Source organism: Vulpes lagopus, chromosome 9, assembly GCF_018345385.1.
Source record: "Vulpes lagopus strain Blue_001 chromosome 9, ASM1834538v1, whole genome shotgun sequence".
Taxonomy (NCBI): Eukaryota; Metazoa; Chordata; class Mammalia; order Carnivora; family Canidae; genus Vulpes; species Vulpes lagopus.
In genome coordinates, this window is record NC_054832.1 from 41,320,922 (window position 1) to 41,333,759 (window position 12,838).

Consider the following 12,838-nt stretch of genomic DNA (forward strand, 5'->3'; position numbering starts at 1 on the left):
AACCACAACATAAGTAAAATATACCCTAGATGATCCCTAAGAGGTTGGAGACCAGAAAGTAAAAGAAAAAGAATAGAACAAAATAAAACAAAAGGACCATGAAAGTGAAAAACAAATTTAAAAAAAGTAAGAGTAAAAAAAAAGGGTAGGGAGGAAGTGGTGGTGGAGAGAGATAGGTTCACCAAGTGGACCTAGAGAGTGATCCTCTTGGTCCTGGGTGTTTTTTGTTCTGTGTGTTAGAAGATGCTAAATTTCAAATTTATATAAATCAGCAAAACCTATATAGAGACCCAACATTGACCACAAAAACAGAAAAAAGATAAAAGAGGGAGGCAGAATGGGAAGGAAGGGAGATTATAGTCTTGCAGAATGAACCAACACAGTGTTCTACTTGGTTCTGGGTGTGTTTTGGTCCGTGTGTTAGAAGGTACTAACTTCCACCAGTATAAAATGAAAGAAACAGCAAAACAAAAAACAAAAAGCAAAAACCTATAACTCATGTATCTACCAAAATTAAATTGAATACATTGAGAGGAATCAAAAAATGAAGAATATATCTAAGACATGTAATTGTAGAAATATGAAAGTCAAAAAGGAAAAAACTTAAAAACAAAGAATTGGTAAAATATCGAAGGTGGGAAAAGAGAAAAAATATTGGAAATATTTAACCTGAAAGATAAATGAATCATAAGGAAAAAAAAAATCCTCTTGTTCTATATACTATTTTCCCTTAGTCCTGGAACTTTCCAGCGCTACTTGGTCAGTGAAATTATTCTTCCCCAGTTTTTCTGGGGGCGGAGCCTGCTGTGGTGGTTCTCAGGTGTCGGTGCCTGAGCAATGATGCCCTGCCCCCTGCCGGGTGCCAGGCTCAGTGTGAGCTGTTTGTCCTGGGAGGCCTTTCTTCCCTAGAGGTCCTGTCTCTCCCAGATGCAAGGTGAAAAGAAGAAAAAAGTAAAACTGGTGGGGCCAGGTCTCCAGCTCTGGAGCCAAGAGCTCCCCTTGAGTACTGAACCACACAGTCTCCCCATCCACACTGACCCAGGTGCTCCCGGGGGCAGGCGTGGAGGCCCTGATCTGCACAAATTGAAGGGCACCCAGCGGCAGGAGAGTTCTTGCTGTCTCAGCCCTCTGGGGCATCTGGAAGCTGGCTGGTTACACAGGCCAACTCCGGAGCTCCCTTTACCTCCCTCCTTTTCAACGTATATATGGGAGAACCAGAGTCTTTTGTCCTGTGGTGTCTCACATTTCATATTTTGCAACCTGAGGTGTCATTTCATCTACAAACTGTTCCTCTGACCAGCATCTCCCATAAACGAGTTTTTGGGCTTACATTCTAGAATTAAAGATTTGATCTGATGCAGGTACAAATTTTCATCAAGAATTCTTCGTAAGTGGATTGTACAGCTTCTCTCAGGAGGCACATAGGGACCAGGTGTCTGTTCTAGTTCATCGTCTCTGTGGAGATCCATTACTTCAGTGTGGATTGCAAAATGATCACATTCCTTCATCCAATCACTGGAAGACTTCTCTAAAGAGAAACTTTTCCTTACAAATTATTTGGTTAACCTGAGATTCAGTTTGTATAGGAAGGGCAGGTTAAAGCCTCGATTCTTGCCCTCTATGTGTTTTCAGTATAATAGATTGGTTCTTTACATCCTCCAAAGGTGATGAGTGCATTTTGTCATAGAGTATAATTGTGACCTCATGGATCTCGCATATTTTGTGTGTTTCATACTGCGGTCATTATTCTTACTGGCTCTCAAAATTTTCCATCTTTTGCCTGTGAGAGCCTCTTCCTGTTGTCTTCTCAATCTTTGATACAAGTCCAGTAGTTTCTGATAGCTTCCTTGCTGTCTGGTATGACAAATGTTCTAGGCACATTTTGTAGATTTCCTCTGCAGACCTAGAATCAGCAATTTCTCCAAGGAAGCTTAATTCCTTTTGGGAAAAAACAATATTTAAAGATCACAAACTGGTTTTAGGGCTGCCCATTGCTTACAAGTTGGTCATTGTTTCCAGGCTGTTTTGGTGGACAGATTGATCAAAAAAAGTATTTAGGATAAAATACATCATGAGTTTCAGCTAATATTTTGAATTTGGATTTAGCAATGCAAGGTTTTTTATTTAACTTCTTTGATTTTGTATTTGTATATTTTCTATAGTCTGCCTAAAATCCTGGTTCCAAACAATATTAACATAATTACTTTCTGCTCTGCTATTTTTCAGAAAAATGACAATATCATTTCTAACAGTATGATATCTGAAACAGTTTAAGATTCTTTAAAGTTATTTTTGTCCTTAGGCTCTATCCCACCAGGGATATATAGTCAAATCACTGTTTTAAAATTAGTTGGATTAATTCCCCTCAGTTTTATGCAGCTACCTCAATACATAGTGAAGTTCATTTGTTTCTTTGGCTTTCAGTTTTTAGGAATTGCTTTCTTTTCATTTTGATCTAAGATTGTTTTTTAACTATGTAAAGAACTGATGTGGTTCTGAGGTCAAATCTATATACTAGGTTACATTGAGAAAAATTTTTAGCTCTTGTCCTCATCCTCTCTAATTTGACTTTCTCCTCCCCAGCGGTAACTACTTTTTTAAAGCTTTAAAATTTTTTTATAAGTAATCTCTACACCCCATGTAGGTCTTGAACTCATGACCTTGAGATCAAGAGACCCATGCTTTTCAGACTGAGCCAGCGGGGTGCACCCACACCCCCACCATGATAACTATTAAACAAATGTGGTTTATTCTTCTATTTCCTAAAGTACAGACGGTTCCAGACCTATGATGGTTCAACTTAATGACTTTTTAACTTTACAATGGTGCAAAAGTGATACACATTCAGTAGACACCATCTTTCACACTTTGAATTTGGAATTTTTACCCCGATATGTGGTTCTATCCTCTCATGTTGCTGAGTAGGGGAAGTCAACCGGGAGGTCGTGAGGGTAAATAACCAATATGCTCGCAACCATTCTGTACCCATACAACCTTCCTGTTTTTCATTTTTAGCATAATCTTCAATAAATTACATGAGATATTAACACTTTATTATAAACTAAGCTTCATGGGAGATGGTTTTGCCCAGCTGTAGGCTAATGTAAGTGTTCTGAGCGTGTCTAACGTCTGCTGGGCTAAGTTATGGTATTCAATGGGTTATGTGTATTACGTGCATTTTTCCACTTAACGATATTTGTAATTTATGATGGGTTTATCAGGTCGTAACCACATTATAAATCAAAGAAGATCTGTATAGCCAAATGCCACGTGTGTGTTTTTATATATGTACATAAGTTTACACACATAAATATATATATTTGTATCTTCTCCTTCTTAGACATTAGATGAATACTAGTGTACTATATACACTATTTAAAACTATTGCTGCTTTCACGTTATATATCTTAGAGCTTATTCCACATAGTTTCCAAAGGAATCATCCCCATTCCTTTTAACATTTACATTTTTCTCATTTTTAGTGAGGCACACTTTTTTTTCTTCATATGTTTCAGGGCCATTTGCATTCCTTTCTTAGGACCTATTGTTCATATTGCTCATCCATTTGTCTACTTCTTTTTGGTCTTTTTCATTTCTATTTTTAGCAGCTCTTATACATTAAACACATCGACCCTCTATTACAGTTATATGTTTTTTTCCTAGTTCATCATCTCTTTTTAATTTGCTCTTGGTGTTCGTGTCCACGCAAAAAAAATTTTAAATTAATATTATTAAGTTTCTCAATGCTTTAATTGTTGCTTCTGGTTTTGAGTTAGGAAAACTTTTCCATTCCCTGGCTGTAGAGGAATTCCTCTTTTTGTACTTGTATGGTTTCCCTAAAAAAATTGTTTTTAAAGAAAGTTCTGATCTACTTGAAATGTATTCTGGTGTGTGGTATGAGGAATGGATCTTTCTCACATTTATGCAGATTTTTGATCAGAAGTGGATAGTAGGCAAAGACTCAGCTATTTGGATAGGAATTGGAAGGTGATGATTCTGAGTTGTTGATTGAAAGAGGAAGTCCTAGATACAGTCTTTTCAGCTCAGGAACTGCTGTGGTTCAGAGTCAAAACTCCCAAGCTTCTGTGGTTAAGAGCCAGACTCACGAATGTTTGCAGTTAAGGGAGCAAAGATTCCTCAAAATTGTCTGCCACACATACTAGAGATATTAAAAGTAATTGATATGGTATTGAGCACAAATAGAGTTGGAAAAACTCTCCAAGCATCCAAATTGTCTGTAAGCAGAAGAGCTTCTATACCTCAGATGCTAATAGACAGAGAGCAAAGATGACATGATTTTATGAATTGACAAGCCTGGCCTAGGTTTGGAAGGATCCAGATAAGGAAGGATTGTCATACCTTCAGCAGAGTTGACCAGAGGGCTGCTTTCAGACCAAGACCACCATTTTCTTTTTCTACAAAGCCAATTTGGATGCTCTGGGGTGAGGCATCGTGGGGTCCAAGGGAGGCGTAGATGAAACAAGATTGGACATGAGCTGATAACTGCTGAAGCTGGGTGATGGTACATGGTATTCATTACATTATTCTCTCTACTTCTGTTTATGTTTGAGATTACAAAATGTTAAAGTGAGAAAACTCAAGTCACACACACACACACACACACACACACACACACACACACACACACATGGCCAGGGTAAAGCATTTGGTATCTCAGTACAGACTGCAGATACTCCTGTATTGGTATCACTAGCAGAAAGTTCTTAGATGGATTTCGTTAATTTAAACCCCTGTAGAAAAGCCTTTATTAAGTTACATTTTAATATTATATCCTTTACTTTTATCAATAGTGGTATAAAAATGTCATTACAGGCATGTTTCTGCAACTTCTGTACAATCAATGCAAAGAGATCTTACATTGTTGCATCTACATTCTAAAGTTGGAGGTTTGATCTGATTCAGGTATGTTTTTTTCCAACAGGAATCCTGCACAGACAGTGTTGCATACTTCTACCAGGGGCCCCACAGTGACCAGTTTGTCTACTTGTGATGCGGCTCCATTGATAGTCTTAGCCTACATGCGTTATTTCGGTAGGGTTGGAAAAATGGTCACATTCGAAATCTACCCTTCTCACTTCATCTACTGGTTGAAAGGTGTCTATAAGAGAAACTTTACCTTGTGACCCTAGAATTCTTCTCTGCACAGCATAGCAGACATGACTTAGGCTTGGAAAACGTGAAAGGAAGCAACCACCAGTTGCTACCACCTCAGGAGGATCTTACTGAGCCCAGGAGTCTTCCAAGCTGGAGAGCTCTGAAGTTGGACAGAAGGCTCTGGATGAACTTATATCAGTATGTCTTGGACAGAATATAGGAGCATATGAATAAATAGGACTGGCTTAACATCACCTACTTAAACATTAGAGAGTTGGCCAAAAGCAACAATTCTGGTTTTGGCATAATTTCCCAGAGCTGCTTTTTACATTGTTATAAAACAGAGGTGGTTGTATACTGAGGCCTCTTCTGGTTAGTGGCAGTAAAACCATTGCAAGGCCAGGTGTTAAGAGAAAGAGAGTGGTCGTGATATCCGATTAGAAGCTGTAGCTAGGCCATCCCTATAAATCAGGAGCAGTGTACGCAGTGGCAAAGATCCTGAGTTATCATGTCTGAGTTCAAATCCTAGCTTGGTCATCTACCAGCTGTGTGCCCTTGAGCAAGATATTTGACGTCTCTGAGCTTCCATTTCCTCATCTGTACATGGGGATTGGAGAGTGTGGTCTATTTTTCAGACTTGCACACATTCGAGAGATAACATAGGCCCAGCACTTTGCCCAGTGCCTGGCACGGAATAGGTAATTCACTAAATAGAGATAACTAAAATTAACTTTGTTTCTCAGAGTAAATAGTTGAACAAGAATCAGGACTCATCCTTAAATCCAGTAGATGAACACTTCATGTGGCAAAATAACTTTTGGACTAATCAGATGGGTTATGCTTGAAAATTGTGCAAAGCTCCTGATGGGGAGAATTGAAGGCTCCATGAAGATGAAGACATTGCTGCAGGGCCCTAGAGTCGGGGCAACTATCTAGTCAGCTACCAATAGAAGCCAGAGTTCTTGCCATACTTCCAGAAATCATTTGGTGAGAGATGCTATGTCCAAATTGTGTCCACTATGATGTCTAACGATACATCTCGAGCTTTCTCTATGATGTTTGCTGTAGGTTAGCTAGGTGCTTTTTTTGTAGTTTAGCTTTTAAAACAGAAACTTACATGAGGCTTTGAACCTAACTTTCTGTGGTTTCCTTTGTATTTGGTTTGATGTGGTAAAGACACCAGGTTTTAATTTTAGTTGTCTAGCAGCCTCTGTAATACTGTGAGATAAGGTGGCTAGGCTCCTAGTTACTTAGGTTTGTGACAGATGAGGCTGTTTGTTCTTGGTTTCTGGTCTGAGTGTGGTTGGGAGGGGCAGATGCTTAAGGCAGGTGGAGTAGAGTTGAAAGCCTTTTCAGAAAAGTAAATAATGGAAAATATTGGGAATCTCCCCTTTCTACTTTCAGTATATGCTTAAATATCATGGTACCATTTTTAGACAGAGTTCAGAGCTCTCTGCAAAGACCTGTCACGCACTTTAGCATTTCCCCCCACCCTCCCTTGACTGGGCCATTGCAGGGATGAGCATGGAGTAGGGGGTGTGGTCTCAAGGGTCTGGTGTAAGATTTCCAAATTCATGCTGGTGATACCTATAGAAGTCAAAGAATAGCATTGGAATTGGGATTCAGATCCCAATTTGCCAATCTCCAGATAGCCTTAAACACTCTGCTTTAAAGAATAATGCCCTAATTTATCATGGAGCTGGATACAAGGGGGAGAAGTACCTTCTCACTGCCTGTGTCAGGCTTGAGAAATGTGCCACCGGCACTGTGACCCCAGGACAGACTCCCTGCTAATTCTCCCCACATTCCTTTGTTTCATGACCAAAAAAAAAGAAAAATAAAGCAAAGGGTCAAAGAGCTTTATATTCTAAAGATAGAAGGAAATTAATTTTCGAAGTCCGAGGTCCCTGCAGACTAATGTTAAATTCTGGAACCAAGGACCACAGGTCAGCATGGTCGTAGTGGGAGCCACACGACAGCCCAGTGATGGAGGAAATGTTCAGTTATGGAAGGGAGGGTATATTTCAGGAAGCCCACCAAGTCAGGGAGAGCTCAGGTATTGCTGGGGGCAAGGTGTGCCTGGCATTACACGGAAGTCCTTGAGCAGTATTGGCCAGTAGGCCTTGCTCGTGGGCCGAGCTGCAGCAAAGCTAACCACTTCCTGTTTAGCTCTGGGAGACGGTGACCCTTCCCCTAGAGCAGCCGGAGAGGGAGCGACTGAGTCTCAGCCTGCGGGGTGATGCTGTGGCTCCCCATTGCTCCCTGACAAGGGGGGCCAGGAGGAACCAGAGAGGCCATCTGAGGGCAGAAGGTTTGGGGCAGCGCTCTGACCCCTGGGCAGGGTTGCTGGGCTGGGACAGGATTCCCTCTGAAGCCGCCCTCTGGAAGGGTCGTGTGGTGGGGCCGGCTGGTGGGAGCTGTGTTGGGGTGCAAGGGGTGCTATTCTGGCTGTGGACCTGTGAGCTGATCAGGTGCTGGGTGACCGTGAGCCGCCCCGTCTGACTGCTGTACCTTGTGGGTGAGTAGAGCCGTGTGGGGTGGGGCCTGCGGGCTGCACCGTAGGCCCAGGGCAGCTGTTAGTGCTTGGACAGATGCATATGCATATATATATATATTTTTTTTTTTTTTCTATTCTTATCTGGATTCAAACTGTGGAGAGTCTATTTTTATTTTCTCTGTTCCTCCATTTTTTTATTTGTAAAATAATACCAATAGCCATCTCAGGGTTGTTGTGAAGATTACGTAAGATTATATATATATATATATATATATATAGAGAGAGAGAGAGAGAGAGAGAGAGAACAATTAGGAAAGGAAGGTCTTGCAAGTGGCAGACCTGAGACCGTGGAGCTCCACCTTGGTTGTGCCCTGGCCCCACGGAGAACTCTAGAAACCATTGCTGGCAGGTTTCACCCAAGACCAACCAACCAGATTCCTCACAGTTCTATGCAGCCAGGTCTGAGAACCAACCCCTGCACTACAAGTTTATTATTGTCAACTTCTTTTTAAAGACTTTTTTATTTATTTGAGAGACAAAGAGTCAGGGGTGGGGGGGGGCAGGTGCAGAGGGAGAGGGAGAAGCAGACTCCCCACGGAGCCGGGGCCTGGTGTGGGGCGTGACCCCAGGACCCTGAGATCATGGCCTGAGCTGAAATCCAGAGTCGGCTGCTTCACCGACTGAGCCACCCAGGCGCCCCCCCCCCCCCAAATTCCTTTCTTGTGTTCAGCAATGTCGTTCAGGAAGTAAAAAAGAATGGAAGGTTTTGGCTGACTCTGTGTCCAGCCCTGGGTTTTTCACTGTTACTGGTTTTCTTTTGCCCCGGGCGGTGACCTTGGGGAGGTACAGCTGCAGCGGGCCTCTTTCTGCTCTGCTCAGGGCTGAGATAATCTTCAAGTAGTGAAATGCTTTTATTCACATTTTATTTTTTTTTAGAGATGTTATTTATCCATAAGAGACACAGAGATACAGGCGGAGGGAGAAGCAGGCTTCCTGATGCGGGACTTGAACCCAGGACCCCGGGGTCATGCCCTGAGCTGAAGGCAGACGGTCACCCACTGAGCCCCCCAGGCGTCCCTTATTCACATTTTGGAAAGTAAGACTTTATGTAAAAGAGGAGATAAAATAATAAGTAAAACAGATCTATTTAAAAGAAAATAAAATGATTAAAAAAAAAATCCCCCCCCCCCAAAATCCCAAAGTATCGGAGATAATAGAACACAAAGGATCTGCTTTAAAGGGATTGGATTGAAGTGAGGTAATGGTTAGCCTCTGTTTGAATATCCGGATCACGGTGGGATGGGTTGCAGAGGATACCTCCTTCTTGGGTAACGTGTGTATTGAGATAAAATTCATACGCCATAAAATTCACCATTTAAAGCATAGAATTCAGTAGTTTTTAGTATATTCACAAAGTTGTGAAGCCATCGTTGCAAAGAACTTTAGAACATTTTTATCACCAATAAGGAAACCCCAAACCCTTTAGTTATAACCCTCCAACCTCACGCCCTGCCTCCTGGCCCCGAGCAACCGTGCAACCATTAATGTACCCTCTACCTCTATGAATTTGCCTATTCTGGACATTTCTTATGAATAGATTCCTATAGTATGTGGCCTCATAGGTTTGGCTTCTTTTACCCAGAACAATGTTTGCAGTGTTGATCCACATCGTGGCCCATGTCACTACTCCATTCCTTTTTGTGGGTGATGATATCCTATTATTTGGATGTGCCATATGTTATTTAAGAGTCATCAGTTGACAGACATTTGGGTTGTTCTGGCTTTTGACTATTCTGAGAAATGGTGCTATGAACACTGGTGTACCTGATGCTGTGTGGGCATACGATTTCATCCCTCTTGGATGGATAACCTAGGAGTGAATATGCCAAATTTATGTTTAAATTTTGGAGGAAACGGTATTCCTGGGTGGCTCAGGGGTTGAGCCCCGCCTTTGGCCCAGGGCCTGATCCTAGGTCCCAGGATCAAGTCCCACCTTGGGCTCCTTGCATGGAGCCTGCTTCTCCCTCTGCCTGTGTCTCTGCCTCTCTCTCTCTCTCTCTCTGTGTCTCTGATGAATAAATAAATAAAATCTTAATAAAAAGGTTTTTGAGGAAACACTCGTTTTTGTTTTCCAAGGTTGCTGTACCATTTTACATCCCCCCGGGAGTGTATGAAGATTCTGAGTTCTCCATGGCCTTTCCCATACTTAGTGTCATCCGCCTTCCTCATTACAGCTATCCACATGGGTGTGAATTAGGATCTCATTGTGGTTTTGATTTACATTTTGCTTATGCGTAATGATGTTGAGCCTCAGTTCATGTGCATGCTGGCTATTTGATACCTTCTTTAAAAAAAAAGTCTGTTCAATTCCTTTGTCCTTTTTTTAAAAGATTTTATTTATTTACTCATGAGAGACAGAGACAGAGACAGAGAGAGAGGCAGAGACACAGGTGGAGGGAGAAGCAGGCTCCATGCAGGGAGCCCAATGCGGGACTCGATCCTGGGACTCTAGGATCATGCCCTGGGCCGAAGGCGGTGCTAAACTGCTGAGCCAACTGGGCTGCCCCCTTGTTCATTTTTTATTGGGTTTTTATTGTAGGATTTTTAAAAGTGTATTTTAGATACCATTCCCTTCTTAAGTAAGAGATTTGCTATATTTTCTCCCATTCTGTGAGTTCTTTTCACTTTAATACTGTTCTTTGAATCAAGAGTTCTTACTTTTGAATCCGCCCAATTTGTTTTTTTCTATTGTTGTTTGTGTGTTTGATGTCATATCTGAGAAACCATCGACAAATCCAATGTCATGAGGGTTTACCACTGTTTCCTTCTAAGACTTTTACAATTTTAGCTCTTACATTTAGTTCTTTGATCCATTCTGGGTTAATCTTTCTGACTTGTGTGAGGTAGGGGTCCAACTTCACTCTTTTGCATGTGGATATCCAGTTGTTTCATTACAGGGACAAAATTGTCTGAGGCAGCCCCAACATTTTGGTGTTTAATGAGAGACCTATAAGCAGAGAATGGACACTGATATTTACTGAGCCCCCAGTATCCTAGACACCGAGTCCTCTGGACAAGATTGGTGAGCCCCAGGTCTATCCATTGCCAGTCTCCCATTTGTACCTATGACAGAAATTACGGATCAACCACAACACTGTCTGGCTGAGCCTTGATGACTGCCAGGGTTGACACAAAGGAGTGGTGTCCCGGGAGGATCAGTTTGGGAGGGACTAATACAGTGAGTGTTGAGTTTGTTGTGTACATGGGTGGTAATAGGTGGTTGGATATGAAGGTCCAGGCCAAGGGCCAGAGAGGGAGAGACACTTGAGACTTCGGCATATAGAGGGGAACAGATCCAACCCCTTGGAGGGAGTGATAGGGCAGGATAACCTGGGACTGACCTGAGGACGTTCGATGAGCACCCAAGTGGGACTGGAAGGGACTGGCTTGAGAGAAAGAAGAAAAGCCAGGGGAGAGTCCTGGTGGGGAAACTGCAGAGAAAGGGTGATTCGGGGAAAACTGTTGAGAGTATCAAATGTTGGGAGAAATCTGGTAAGATGTGGATTGGAGAGTGTCCCTGATTATTAGGAAGGAGTTCTTGGCCACCTTGGCGAGTGCATTTCAGTGAGATAGGGGAGGTGGAAGCCGACCTCCGCCGTCTGAATAGTGAACTGAATGTGATTGAAGACTCACATCTGTGAAATCTGGTAAGAGAGATAGAGACAGGTCTTAGGAAACCAACAAAATTATTGCAATTTCTTGGAATTTATAGAAAATCTGAGATCAAATAGTAAGTTCTATAGACTGAGAAAAAGTATCTGAGGGAAGATGTGCTTATTCGGATCTGCTGGATCCAATCTGCGTGAACATCAAACCCATTGCACCGTTGTCTGAGACAGATCCTGCAGAAAGGGACCCTAAATAGTGAGGGAAATCTAATCTCAAGTATGAGCTCTGCTAAAGAATATTTACTGGTAGATAAAGCTCAGAATCCTAAGCTTGTGTTTCTCACAGAAGGATTCGTGTCATCTCTTGCATCAGAATTCGAGTGCTTTAAAAATGGTCATTCCTGGGATGCGTCCCAGACCTCCTGAGCTAGGATCTCATGGTGTGAGGCCCCATTTGAATAAACTCCCCATGTTTAGACATTTATCCACTGTATGGCCGATGACGGGGAATTTTACCAAGCGTTCCATTCACGGGCTCCGACAAGGATAACGAGGGCCAGGTTAGGGACCTCGCCTATTGGGCAGTCATCTGGAGCAACCACCTACAGCTGGAGTTAAGGTAACTGGGAAGAAGCAACTGCACACCCAGTCCACGTCTATCAAAGCAGCAAGGGGAAAACCCCCAACCTTTGTTAGCCTCCACTGTCTTCTCTGGAATATGCTGAGGATGAGCATATGTGGCTGTGAGCTAAGTGTTGCAACAGCCATTACGTACGGCTTAACGTTTCTTTCTGGGAATTTGTATTTATTTGAGTGGAGTCTTTTAACAGTTCCTTAAAGTATCCTGCTTTGGAAAATTGCCCCCCACTGGGCGCCACTGTCAACAGCAACAACACAAAAACCCGGACTCCAAAACGAACCCAGAGCCAAGCGTAAGAGCTCTACATCGAAGAGAGCTTGTGTGGCTTAAATTTATCAGAAAAGGGTTGCTGCCTGGCCGGTGACAGTAACCAGGGAAAATCTGGCTCCAACCTAAAACATTCACTAACAGAATATCAATTTCTCCCAGTTCCACTCAATAAATTAGAAACAAAGGTGTAAAATATTGGTTTAAGGGGTTGCAAAATCACTTACTTGTTTGGGTTCCCGTAAGCCTTGGCGCAGCCTGCATGTAATCCTGACTATTTGGAATTATTGAATTAAGCAACTGAAATGAGTTTGATTCTAAACAGTGTTCACCGGGTGCCCGTGGAAGACAACGTTTGTGCCATCATTAACAAGAGCAAGACAGATGGCAAATAAGTAATTCAGAAAACTTTTGTACACTTCTGTTCGGTGAGGCTCATGTGTTGATAAACTCATGATAAAATGTTCTCAAAATACATGCTGCATAACGCACAAAGTAGATGTAAAAATGCCACTGCGTGAAAAATGGAAAACCTTAGCATTCATAGATTTCATTTACTTTGAGGTTTGAGGAGAAAAAATATAGAAATGTAACATACTTCGAATTTTAAGAATAATTCCAAGTTTTCATGGAGCTTTTATCTGGGGGGGG

General features: G+C 42.1%; 1 protein-coding gene across 3 annotated transcripts in view; it reads left to right on the forward strand.

The window, feature by feature from the left end:
* Window positions 1-7,324: 7,324 nt before the first annotated feature.
* Window positions 7,325-12,838, forward strand: part of CDH17 (cadherin 17) — a 70,892-nt gene continuing 65,378 nt past the window's right edge. For all 3 annotated transcript variants that reach the window (XM_041769511.1, XM_041769512.1, XM_041769509.1), the window contains exon 1: window positions 7,325-7,633. The gene's annotated coding sequence lies outside the window, so the exon portion shown is untranslated. The remainder of the gene's footprint in view (window positions 7,634-12,838) is intronic.